This window comes from Lissotriton vulgaris, chromosome 8 (assembly GCF_964263255.1).
Source record: "Lissotriton vulgaris chromosome 8, aLisVul1.2, whole genome shotgun sequence".
NCBI classification, from domain to species: Eukaryota; Metazoa; Chordata; class Amphibia; order Caudata; family Salamandridae; genus Lissotriton; species Lissotriton vulgaris.
In genome coordinates this window covers 207,949,362-207,963,296 of record NC_141696.1, presented here as the reverse complement: position 1 = coordinate 207,963,296, position 13,935 = coordinate 207,949,362, and the positions used below count along the sequence as shown (strand labels likewise).

Genomic DNA, 13,935 nt, shown 5'->3' with positions numbered 1-13,935 from the left:
AGAGGCAGCGTACAGGGAGCACAGATACTGAGCAGACAATAAGTATATTTACAGTATTTTATTTTCTGTATTATATGAACTGAATTCTATTTAGGCCTGCATTTTCCTCTACTGCTTGCTTCATTGGGCTCTCATGGAAGGCTTTGCAAACTTGTAATGTGAAGAGAAACTATGTCTGCTAGAGGGAGTTCCTATTAGCATACTCGTAGTGTTCGCAACAATTTTGTTGCTTTGGGAACGTTTGCCATGGGAAACTATCCTCTTGAACTCACTCATGTACCTTTGCAAAGAGTCCATTGTTGAAAGTATATACACTCTAAATGGTTCAACAGCTTACGTGATGATCTCAACCTTTTAGCTATAATATGTGTCTTCTTTACACTGCATTACAATCCCTTATACGAACTGACCAATGGACGGAGTGGTCTGACCTGATGAGGTGACCCAGGAGGTGTCACCCTGGAACCTGTAGATTATATTATACTTTGATGAGCAGGAGAGACACACTCAAGCACACAATTTTTCCTGTTGGATGGAGATTATTATTCTCCTTGCTTTCGGAACTTCCTTGTGGACTGGTTGTTCTTTCGACTGATGCATGCACTGTGTGCACCATTTCCGGACTTCTTTCCCTTTCATGGGAAAGAGCTCTAGAGCTGTCATGGTTCATGTCCCTTCATGAACTTTACTGAGCTTTGGCAATTAATGATAACCCTGAAATGTATTTGCTAGCCTGCAACCTTTGACTTTAAATGCCTGATATTTATGTATTCACCCCTTTTAAATTATCAATAAAAAAACTAACTTCAACTAAATCCTGTTTCTGTCTCCCCATGATTTGTCTCCAAATACTGATTTTTCATTACAATTGAGTATTAAAGAGGGGTAGGAATTCTAATAGAGAGATCACTAGACAGCACATACTAAAAATTGATTGTTCTGCATTGCTTTAACTGAATTATAGGTTTGCATGATCCTGGTACAACTGAATTTCTTCAGGAGATCTGGTCAGGCTGTGATAATACTATATTTGTATAGCTTAGTTTGGAGAGTTATATATATATATATATATATATATATATATATATATATTTATAATATATGAATCTAATTACAAAGGTATAGGTCAATTACCCAATTCCTGTCCTCATTGTATAACTTGATTGGATTCCCTATGTCCGAGCCCTCTAGTCTCAGCAGGATCCAAGCTCAATTAATTTCTTGCATAAACATGATCTAGTTATTTTTTAATTTTGTTAAGTAATGAGAGCCTGGACATGTTATTTTTGACAGTGACCTGGATGAGGGAGGATTCCTACCCCGACCTACAGCAAGCTCTGCCTGAGGCCTATGTATGTGTACATTTAAATAGGGTGGGAAGTAGAGGTGGTGGTGTAGCAACTGTTTATAAAAAGATTTACAATTGCAAAACCTATAACATGGATGTGTTGATAGGAACAAAAGCTCTGGGCTTTAACAATTCAATTGTCAGACAGCATTCCTTCTCCGGAGAATTAATTCATCGTCCCCCAGAACATAAAGGAGACTTTCAGGCATCCCTTGATCAAGCATTAGCCCGAAAATACATTTCCTAAGCTAATTTTACCTTACTAGGTGATTTTAACATTCACTTAGATATGGTAGAGGATCCTCTATCCATGCGCTTAGTGGATACACTGGCTGCCTTCAATCTAATGGGAGCAACAACGTGGCACACCTGCAAAGCTGGGCATTCTATTCATGGCATAATTTCGAATGTGTCATTAAAATGGGAACCTCTGCCAGCCAGGGACATGGTCAGATCATTTTCTATTGCCTTTCTCTTGGCAATTTGACTGCCTAAAAGAAGCCTGACCCTCCATTATGCCAACCGAGAATAGATGCTGGAATAAGGTTATTACAGTTGACCTAAGGAACACTTCAGTGGATTCTAAATCAGCTGTTCTAGACTCTTCAGTAGAGGGGGACACTGTCATTAGTACGTGGCTTAGGAAGGCGGCAGACTCTGTAGCTCCCATTACAGTCTGTAAAAGGGATACTACTATCTGTTCAGTATGCTGGTTCTCGCAGGAGTTAGCCCAGGAAAGAGCTGTGTGCCAGAAACTAGAAAGAGTCTGGCGGCATCAATACTTAGAATCAGATAAGGTTCTCTACAGAATGGCCCTGAAAAACTACCATAAAAATCTAAAGAGGTTCCACAGCACCTTCTACATGCAATATATTAAGGAAGTGGACCATGACGAGAAGGAGATTTTTTTAAATTGTGGCCAATTTTACAGACTCTAAATATGTATTCCCTTTGTTGGAACCTAGCCAGTCTCTACACGATCATCTTAGAGACTTTTTGGAGGATAAAATCCTCAAAATCCAGTCCAACTAAGGGGGGGGGGGGGGGGGGGAATTATGCTCCGGAGGACCTGAAATAAGTGAATTAGCTGACATTATTACACAAACAAAATTAGCGTCCTTCCAAACTCTCTCCGTGAAGGAAGTATCAACCTCTTTCAGGAACTGTAAGTCGAGGTCTCCAATGGATCTAATACGCCCAATATTCTGAGGTCCATCCCAGATATTATCGTCCCAACATATCCGGAGCTTTTTGCCAACTCTCTGCTCAGGGCTCATTACAGAGGATTGAAAACAAGCTGATGTGATTCCTTTGTTGAAAACGGCCAACGCTGACCCTGAATCGCTGGCAAATTTTAGCCCAGTCTCCCTGCTCCCAGCAACCTCAAAGATCTTAGAAATGTTGGTGAATAAACAGCTTACCATCTGACTGAGATCAACCTGCTCCATCCCTCCCAATCTTGGTTCAGATCCCACCACAGCACAGCGACCACATTATTAGAGGTCTCTGAGCCCATTAAAACCAGCTGGAACTCAGGCCTTAATGTGGCTCTGGTGCTGTTGGACCTGTCAGCTGCGCTTGATACATGAAATCATCACATCTTGCTTTATAGATTGCAACATCTGGGAATTACAGGTTCTGCCTTAAGTTGGCAGGGCTCCTTCCTTGACAGATATGTGGTTTGGATAAAACCGTATGCCTCAGAAGCAAACATTTTGAAGTGGGGGATGCTGCGAGGCTCCTCCCTAAGTCCCACACTCTTCAAGATATTTATATATCCCCTTTGGCATATTTGGTTGAATCATTTAACCTCAAGATCCTCATTTAACATCAAGGTTATCTCATATGCGGATGATACCCAACTCCTGCTCACATAAGATGGGGATTCTATAATTGTGAAGGAAGCATTTGCTCGTTGTATGGTACCAAATGCTTGGCTGGCTGAAGGCCAAAAAATTACAATGTAACCCTGACAGAATAGAGATCCTGTTGTTTGGGCGGAATTCCCTTCCAGGATAGGTTGGAGCATGTCCCGACACAATTCCACTCCCGGCCTCTCCCACAACAGGGGACAGGAATTTGGGCACCATGTTTGACGCCCAACTTTTATTTGATGAACAGGTATCAGCAGTAGTGAAAATGTGCATCAGGATTTTTCGGATGCTAAGGAAGTTTCTTTACCTGGTTTCGCACAATGCTCAAGTCACAATGGTCAGGTCCTTAATCCTGTCAAGGCTGGATGATGCTAATGCATTACACCTGGACCTCCTAGAATATCTGATTCAGCGGTTACAAGTTGTGCAGAATATAGCGGTCCATCTACTGTATAAAATACTGAAATATACATCAGTATCAGTATTTCGGGAGAGACTCCACTGGCTACCAGTTTGGAAACGTATAATGTACAAAGCACTGTCCCTAATACACTAAGCGCTCTACAATCAAAAGCCTGGGTAACTGAATGAAAGAATAAAGGAATACAGTCCCGGGAGAACCTGTCACTCCAGCAAAGCTGGTCTAATTGTGGTTCCCCGCTACAAGAGGCAACAAAGGGCAGGTTCTTCCTTCACTGTGAAGGCAGCTGGTATATGGAATCAGATGACGGCTATCCCGAATGAAGTAAATTTTGAAAAGAAGTTGAAAACTCTCCTATTCAGACTGTAGGATAACTGAAATCAATGGTCCATGCCTCCTTTCCACTTTGAGTCACCTAAATAAACAGCGTCAGGACGCTCTTCTGAGTAACCGTGCACTATAAGTAAGTAAGTAATACTTTATTGTACATGGTTATTTAAAACCTTTACAATGTAGAAAATTTTTTAATTAATAAAACATAAGTAAAATTCATACGTATTAAGACAATAATTCCTTCAATAGAAAACATACTAAGACAGCAGCAACAGAGTTAAAATAAAGTACGAATTCATTTTAGAGAGCCTATTTATCATGATAAGATGTGCAGTAAGTTTATCCTTGCATCCGGCAGAGGGGTAATATAGTAAAGTGCTGGTGCAATAAGAACATTTTTTGAAAGTGCCCCTTCACTAAAAACCTATTGTCGTTAAAAAAGAAAAAGTGATTAATTAGAATGACAGTTCGGAGTATCCCTGTTATGTGGTCAGTGTTATTCGGTATAATTCAAAGTGGCCAGCTAGAGCTTGCTTTTCGGGGATGCAGGTGGATTGATCCTCTCGTCCTTCGCGGTGCTGCTAGGTTTTTTGGGTTTCCCTCAACATTTTGAAGTGGGCTTCCGCTGTTTCAAGTAATTTTTCCATTCAGCAGCTAAGTGGGATATCATCGCCTTTGAAACAAGCAAGCGCCGCTTGCCTGCAGGTCCGTATCCTACGGATGTTGAAAAGTGGTCTCAAGAAAGAGCGACATTCTTGAATGAGTTCGCTGTAGATGGCGATCAGATGAACTGTGTTTTCTTTGCCGTTCCTGCAAAGTCGGCATGTTATTGGTAGCTGTGGCCGTAACCATGGGGGTAAGTGGGCCGCTGACGGCAAAAACCCTAGGCAAAATTTCAGGAACTTCTCTTTTTATTTTTTTGGTAAAGCCTTTCTGTAGATAAGCTTGGGGCGAGGGCTTAATGTACAATTGAACTGTAAGCCAGCCGTAGCACGCTTTGTCAAGGCGGCTTTGTCCTGTAGCAATGATTCTTTTTGGACTGTCTTGTTGACCACCTTATTGAAGCCTGCGAGTCCCCATAGTTGCTGTAAGTCGAGATCATCAATAGCAGCCTCTAAGTACAGCCTTGCGGGGCAAGTTTCTTTATCTTGAAGTTCCTTCAACAGGAGGGTATTTAGAGTTTTCTGATCTCCCCTGCTTACTTTGTGCCAGCTTTATATGTAGGTTCCTTTACGTGCCAGCTCTTCTATTGGTAGCCCAAATTCTAGTCTCATCTGAGCGTGCGATGTATACCTAGGAAGGTCAAAGTTCTTGCATAGCGCCTTTGCTACTGTTCCATCTACTGAGGAAGCATCCCTCCCTCTCATCGATTCAGTTCCATAAGTGATGGATGGGATTAATTTTGCCTGAATCACCTTTATGAGAGGTAGTAAGCTTGGGCCAGAAACCGCGTTTTTTAAGTTTCTAAGTGCCGCCACAACCATTAGCCCTCTCCTTTTTACGGCTTCACATTGCGACTTGAAGTTGCCCTTGCAGTCTATGATGACCCCTAAATATCGATATTCACAGACCGTTTCCAGCTTCCTGGATGCCAAGAGCAAATTCTGTGTTATTTTCTTTTTTGGGAGGTTAATTCACATAACTTTGGATTTTTCGCGGTTGATGCTCATCCTGTTAGCAGAAGAATATCTTGAAGTAATGTCCAGCAGCTGCTATAAGCCTACAGGGTTCCGGCTGATAAGCAACAGGTCGTCTGCGTAAAAGAGGTTCACCAGCTGGGAACCCCCTAGCTTTGGTGTGTGTGCGAGTTGCATTCATTTAGCAGCGTTGAAGCTCTTCCATGAAAAAGTATTGGGGAGAGTACACAGCCCTGTTTTACCCCTGTGCTTCTTGAGATCTTACTTGTTAGGTATTCGCCAGAGCCTAACTTGACTTGCACCCATGTCTCGCTGTGCAGAAGGATTAGTTGGTTTAAGAGCAAGCGGGGGATGTTCAGCTTTTACATTTTTCCCACAGAAGGTTTCTGTTGACATGGTCGAAAGCTGGGCTGTAGTCAATGTAGCACAGATATTGTGGTTGCTTCGCTTCAAGGGCGGCATTGATTAATAAAGAAAGAGCTAAAATGTTGGTGGTGGCACCCATACCTATGCAGAAGCCTGTTTGGTTGTATGGAATTGCTGAAACCTCAGCTGCCCATGATGACAGTTCCTCTAGAAGGAGTCCTGCGAAGTATTTGGCCTCGTTGTCGAGCAGGGCCACTAGCCGATAATATTTTGGGTCGTTTTGGTTTCCCTTTTTAAAGATAGGTGAAATTATGGCTCCCCTCCATGATGATGGGATTATTGATGTCTGCAGGATTTTTTCGAACATTGGTTTAAGAGCGACCGCCCAATATTACAGATCTTGCTTGAACAGTATGGGGGGAATCCCATTTGGTCAAGGCTCCCCCTCACGTCTTCCCTTTGAGATTCTATTACTAATCAGTGCACGCTTAATCCCTTTTGCCTGATCTAGCTGCTGAGGGTCGTGGTTTTCACAGCGCAGCATTAATCGACCCTCAGTGTCCTTTGTGGGAATAGATATTCTTTGGCTATTTATGTCAGTACAGTTGAAATGCGTGCTAAGAAAGATTATCCAGTCATCTTCTGTAACATAATAGTTAATGCCTTGACTCCGCTCCTTGGACAGATTGTTGATCTTTTGCCAAAATTTTGCGCTGTTGTTAGATTTGGCATCTTGTAAGAGTTTAGCCCAGAGAGACTCTTCTGCTTCTTGCTTAAGTCACCAGATCAGCCTCCTGCGGTCGCGCTTTAGCTGCCTCAACTCTTTCTTGGCGGCGAGATCTGTCCTTACACTTCATAGCACTTGGCTGATGAGAGTCTTTAGGTTTTTTAGATGAGCATTGTTTCTAAGATCATGGTACCCCGTGTTTGCTCCACAGATTTGCCGGCTCCTTCAAACCGGATATTCCCCTGTTTTGTTCCCATATTATTGCGTAGTGTTTCTGCAAATTTCTCCCAGCTCTCGTTTAGGTCTGTTGTTGTAATTTGCGCTTCGCCGAGTGCTTGCTTAGCGTGGAGCAGGAGGCCCTGAGGGTCATCTGTTCTACATTTTATCCGCCTGTCATTTGCAGTGTAGACAGAATTATGTCCCTTGGCGCATACAGCGTTTGGGATTGTGAAGGCCTCCAGTGTCACTTCTTGAGCTAAGTGGTCACTGAAGTCTAGTGGGCCGATGTGGAAATCTCTTGCCGATTGAAACAGATTACTGGAGAGGAAGGTAAAGTCAATTGTTGAACTGGTCGTTGTACAATGGAACGTTGCCACTTGAGGCAGTCCCCTGGAAGTTTTCCATTTAGTGCTCGGAGACCTAGTTCTTCTAGTATCTCTAGGAGTCGCTGCGCTGTTTTTGTGCTTCTTCCTCCAGAAGAGTTATTTTGGGGACTTAGTTTCCATGCAAATGGGTCCTCATCTGTGGTGATTTCTGTGACTGGGTGGTTGAGAATGAACTGATTAAAATCGCCACTGATGATCACACCGTTTGTTTTCTCTGTGGTCAATAGTTTTATGAGCTCTTCTTTCAGCTGTTGGGCTCCTTGCTTCTTTCCTCGGGGTGTAAGTAAAGGTTTAACAGAATTATCTCCTCATTTTTGACCTGTTCCCGAGTGGAGATTCATAGTGCTTGCATTGCGTTCAGTGGGACTAATTTGTGTACTAGTGGCACTAATGTAAATATGCTTCTTAATGAACTGTATATAACAAGGCCTCCCTTTTTGTGGCCAAATCTTGTGCTCTGTGTAGGAGAGAATAAATTCAGGGTATAGCGTGGGAGTGCTGGAGGTTAGTCATTCCATGTTTCTTGCAATACAAGAAGGTCGAATCTTTGCATGTAAAGGTTTAGTTCTGTGTCCATGAGCTTATCTCCTAGACCATTGATATTCTAAAAGCAGATTTTGAAAATTTTAGAGGATTTCCCGGTATCTGACTTACTTTGTCAATGTTTTTCCGACTTGTTGTTTAAGGTCCTGGACAACCAACTCCAGTCTAAATTGGTTGCCTCTTTCATGACATGTTGCCTTCTGATGTCTTGCTCTTTTCGTTCTAGGTTGTCAGGGGTGTTGCTGCGGGCCCCTCGCAGTACGGAAAGTGACTGAGGATCCTGGTTGGCCAGATTATGTACATTCCGTTGTTGGCAATCAAATGCCAAAGGGTCTGGGTATCTAGGTCTTACAAATGGTCGAAGATTTATGCCCCAGCCTTTAAGCTTAGCTTGTTCTTTGAGCACTCTCTCAGCTAATTCCGTTGTGGCCCATACTGTTTTAGTGGCTTCTATCCCTGGGTGTTCCAGTGAGGCTTTGAATTCCCCTGACTCCAGATCATTGGTGGATATATTTTTAAGCTGTCAATGGAATTCAGCAAGCGTAGTATGTTATATTGTTTAGGATGTCGAAAGCGCCCCTAGATGTGTATTCCGGAATCAGAGAAATTATGGGGTTACCTAGGTGCTCCTTTTTACTGTTTGGACTGCTCTCTGACATTGTTGAGGTGTTCTCAAACCTAATGGATTCCTCTGCTGTCGTTTTCTGGTCTGGGGCCCTCGGTTCATATTCTCCCATTAACTCCTGGCTTGCGGTACTTACTATTGATGCGACCACTGGGGAGTGGCCTGCTTCTATCCATTATCTGAGTTGGGGGAGATTTTTTATTTCTGGTGGTGCTCAAATTGATAATTTTTTTCCCAGTCTTTTTCAAGCTTTCGCTGGCGTTAGGTGTTGCAACTTTTTCATTGCTCATCTGGGCGGGCCGTCTTCTTTTTTGGGAGTCACCCTGGTGGAAGTTTTTCTTTTCCAATTCTTTTTCCTTTGGATCCTGTGCCACTGTTCCTGGTTCGAGATGGAACTCTAGTCCTGATCCGTGTCAGTTTCACAGCCCAATTGGGCTGACTTGTCTAGTGTAGGATCTGGTGACAAATTACAACCTTTGTTGTTCTTGCCTTTAGATTCTATGAGGATGCTTAACTTTTGCTTGCGGCCCTTCCTTCTTTGCTTTCTGCCCTGCTTCAAGGAGCGGCAATGTTTCCGCAGTTCTTCCTTTTGCGGAAGTTCCTGTGTAGCTGCTGTATTACTGTTTAATGGCGATTGGTTATCTCCATTCCTCGCCTGACCTTTTGATCTTGGTAATGTTACATGATCCTTTTCCCTTGCCCACTGTACTTCTTGTACTTGGGTTGAGGGCCCATCGGTTGATGTCAGAATTCTCTAGTTGGTTTTCTGCCATGCTCTGTTTTTCCGCTCGAGTTGACCGGTTGATGAACTGTATTTTACAGCCTCCCTGATGTCTGAGAGAAGATTATCCATTGATGCTGGGAGTGTGGCCAACTTGTCCACAATTCCTATGCCGGTGCAGTTCGATTGTATAAATGTTGTCTCTTCTTGTGCCCTTTTAACCAGACTGTTCAGCTCGGCTAGCTTATTGTCAATGTTGGCAACGAAGATTGAGAGTGAATTTAGAACTGACAGCTGGAGGTCCATCTTATCCGATTGATATTAGATGGCGTTAACGGACAGTTGCATTGTGGGAGTAGTGTGGCTCACTGGTTAGAGGCGGCAGACCCAGAAGCAGAGGTCGGCCCGGGACCAGGGTTCAATTCCCGACACGGCAGGGTTTTGGGCCAATGTCAGCGGGCTCGATAAATCTCGCCTTCGGTGCCACTCTAACCATGGGTCCCACTCAGAAACTCTGGGCAATAGCTTGCTTAATCTCCACAAACGGCCCCATCAACGCCGTGGATGCCTGGCTTCATCTTGGAGGTGCCCAATAGGGACCATCTCACAGGGAAAGCCAGGACGGGTTCCCCAGTGTTATACAGTGCCAGGAAACCTATGGGTAGCAGTGCGCTTTACAAGCTCAAATGCATTCACATTGTGTGCAGGAGAGATTCGCAAATGTCTTCTTTAGCTTGCGGTGTTGTATTACTGAGGACGGGTTGTAAGGCATTGCTATTTGGGCCTGTTGCCACCTCTTGTGGGACCTCGTGAGAGGGTGCGTATAAGAGGCTACCAATTCTTCCCACTCTTCTTGTGTGAGGTACGAGGCTTCTGGGTCCATGGCCTTCGATGGATTAGAGGCTGAATTGGCAAGGACTGGAGGAAGGCTTTGAGGAAGGTCTGAGGTTTGCTCAGAGTACGCTGGGTGGTGGGAGTGTGCCTGGGGTACGGGCGAGTCCTGTGCCGTGGTATGCGTTCAGGTAGGAGTGTCCGGAGACTGCGCCTTTGTTTTGTCTCCCTGGTCAGTAGTCTTACCCGTTCCTTTATTGTGCTCTGGTCGCTCCTGCCTGCAATCTTGCGCTGAGAGTATGTTTTTCTCGCACTCGAGATCCTTATGTGCCGTTGTTCCGGGGCCCATGTTCTGCGTGTTCAGATTGCTTGATGCACTAGGTAGTGATGCTGATGTCTCGGGAGCATCAAGCATGTCAGGTGCACCAGGTGCCACAGGTGCCTTTTGTATCCCTGGGTTTTCCTCGACGTTTCTGGCTGTATTGTGCCAATCTTCTGAGGAAACTTCCACTCCAGTTGGTTTTGGAATACCCTTCATGGTCCAGTTTATTATGGTTCCTGTGTTCAGGGCACTCTGGATGGGGTCTTGATGTTCACTCTTGTTTGCCCATGACTTTGTCTTTAGCTCTTGGTCCAGGGTCAGTTCCAGGTCAGAGTCCTGCATTCTAATATTCGTAGAAGTCACCCCGCTGTGGTGCTCACTGGGGGCTGAAGGGCTGAGTCAGGAGCTAGTTGTCATATGTTTTTTCTGAGCGCTTATTTTTGTAGATTCATTTGGCCATTAAATTCAATGATTGCTGAATGCCAGGCTCGCCTAACTTACGATTGGCTTAGGATTCGCTTTGCGCTTTGTTTAGCTTGCGGACCCACCTACCTAACCCCTGTTGTCCAGTGACTCTCTGGCGGGTCTCTGTTCCCCGTTTTGATATTGGCTCTCAGTTCTCTGCTGGCCACCGTTTAGGTACAGTGTTGGACAACTGCTCAGGCTGGCCTGGCTGACCGCTGTAAGCTCCTCTCTGCTTGTGCTTGTGCTTATGATTGTTTCCAGCACCAGCTCTGGTTATGTGAGCTCCTACTCCAGCTCAAGGAAAGGAGCTAGCGGATTCAGGTACTCTAGAAGAAGAAGAGTGTTTTTGTCAGTGTCTTGTCAGCTGCCAGGATCAGCTCCATGGATGGCTCCTACTGGTTAGGGAGTGAATAATGGCTGAGTTTGGTAATAACTGCCTGATTTGGCAGTTCCGGCTCCTGCTGCCAGCCCCACAACCGCTCTGGAGAAGGCAGCTGACCAGCTGTTCAACAGCTCCTGCTCCCGCCACCAGGAGGGGGCATTCTAGGCAGTTCAGTTCTGCGGCCTCAGCCTTGGGCGGCCCCTCCACAGCCTACGCCGCAGCTGCAGCAGAAGACTTGGCCCAGCACCTTGCAGGGAGGTTTCTGCCACAACGCTCCCTTGTCTCCTGGGTGTATTTTGCAGCTCTTGCCACCACGGAATGCCTTGCACGGCTGCTTGCCGCCACGGAATGCCTCTCGCAGCACCCCCTCACTCCCTGCCTAGCAGGCGGGATAGCTCCTCCTGCTGACGGAGCAAGGTTGCGTATGTAAAGCAACTTGCTTGTAATCAATCCTCTCTAATAACCCGTAATGTACTAATCAACATGTTTGTCCTATTAATATTGCATTACATGACATCTAGGTGAAGCTTGCATATGTGCTTTCACTAATATTAATCCGCTTGCATTAAAATGGCTGTTGCTACGTGGGTTTTCTTATTGCGCATGCGTCTGCCACACTCACGTGACATGACATACTTTCTCCTTTGGAGGGAATCTTTTGCTTCTGCGTGCTAGAACTAAGATGGATGCTCTGTGTTACAGCATGCTTGAAGCTTGCACTGCTGCTTTTGCAAAGCTGTTCGTCCCTGCTTAACTCTAACGCAATAGTTAAATATAAAATAATGGGAATAGAGTAGAGATTAGTGGTATACAGTGCATTCATTTACTCTTGTTCTAAAATTGTTTATTTTCTATTCTTTCATGTAATCACGCTTCTGAGCCTGAAATGTACCAGATTTTCCATTTTGAAACCCACTGCACTTCATATTGAAACCTTTGAGCCTGCACACCAGAGTCTGAATACCATCAAGTCAATGCATTGAATGAGTGCCAGAGACAGTCTTGACCAAGATGCCCCTGGGAACTTCACCTCCTGAACTCTACAGAGGAAGAAAATTGTTAAATGGACTGCTTTTTAACCGACATTGATACATTCACTGCTGGGTGGAATAAAACATACATGGGAAAATAAATTGATGGGCGGGAACGCAAATATTAATATTCATCGTAAAAGTTTCATTTTGGTATGGTGTGATGGCCTCTCCTCATCCTTTTGTCCAATCAAAATTGGGGATCCTTACACTTGCAACTTTGGGGGTTGGTACACTGACCTGGAAAATAGTATAACTAGGGTAGGCTTAGCTAGTTAATTTATCTGACTTTTCCGAATAGCTGACCTGTCACTGACCCAACGCACTCAATAGGTGACCAAGAGCAGAGTTGTTGGTGGAGCACTCTGTCAGAAGATTCGATAACCCAATCGTGGTTTGGGAGAAAGGGTGTTGGCGGAGCACTCTGTCAGAGAAATCGATAACCCAATTGGGGCTCTGGCTGTTAGCTGCAGAGAGGGAGTAATGCAGGCTTTGCAACTTTAACTCCGGGTGCCGGTCTTAACCTTTGGTGGTCCTGTCCTGATCCAATTTGGCTTTACCTGTCCTGATTCTGATCTGCACCTGCTTGCCTTTATGGTCCCTGCACTTTCGGGGTTCTGACCTTTAAACTGACCCGTGGCCAGGGTTAGTTCTTCACACCATTTTAGGTAAATATTCAATGTGGGTATGTCATTGTACTGTTTCCTTCTCTCTTCCCACCCTAATGTCAAATGCGTAAAGAGTGCCTTATAAAATCTTTGCATAGCTTCATCTTAATCGTTATCTCTCCAATAGAAAAATATTTGATGTTTAATATTTGGATTAAGACATTTAAAAAATTTAGATAAAGAGTTTAAACATTTTCCAGAGTTTGTGGTTATTATATCAGTGCAAATGTTATTATTCTACCTATTATTCTAACTCCTTTGATCCCTTAGGACTTTAGGTACCGATGACGAGGATTGCTAAGTCAATGGTATAGGTCCTAAATGAAATTTATAAATCACTGATTAGAGCAAGTGCACAGGTTATCCGATTAAACTCACTATAAGTTGTGTTGTTTTTATGGGCCCAGGTGAGTATGATAAACTGAGTAGGGTGACCTGGGCGCTCTATCAGTATTTCTTTTGGTAGAAGCAGTATGGTTAGGGTTTAGTTAAGATAGGTAGTTAGTTATATACTGATTATTGATCGATTATATTGATGCTGTATTGAATTTATGTATTAATCAAAATAATTTGTTCGTACCTGTTTAATGTTTTGTCTGGAATCCCCGGGGGCAGAATAGCGGGTGGTAAATGGAAGCCACAATGCAGTGAGGTCACTTACCTGTAGTAAATAAGTGCATGGTTAGGTAAAACTGGAAGCACTATTTACGGATTTTCTGAATGAATGTGTGAATAAAAGATGGCAAAAAGTTCGCTAGCAAAACTTTTTTGTGTGATATCACCTAGAAAGGGTCACACGGAAGGAGTAGCAGGTTCTTCTGAGCTTGATTTATAGCAAAGGGGTTTGCTGGTGAAGCTTTGGCCTTGGTATATCCCAGAAGGGATAAGACTGAAGGAGTAGCAGGTTCACCAATGCATGCGTGAAGGGTAGACGGAAGGGATCTACTCATAGTTTATGAAGAGTAAGTGGAAGGGATTTAATCATAGTGAGTGAAAATGTATCTTTCCTTTGAATTAGTCACTCAGGTACAGTGGC

At 44.1% G+C, this 13,935-nt stretch overlaps 1 protein-coding gene across 1 annotated transcript in view; it reads right to left on the bottom strand.

Moving 5' to 3' along the window:
• LOC147696883 (cyclic nucleotide-binding domain-containing protein 2-like) overlaps window positions 1-13,935 on the bottom strand; it is a 636,311-nt gene that overhangs the window by 532,477 nt on the left and 89,899 nt on the right. The gene's annotated exons all lie outside the window — the stretch shown is intronic.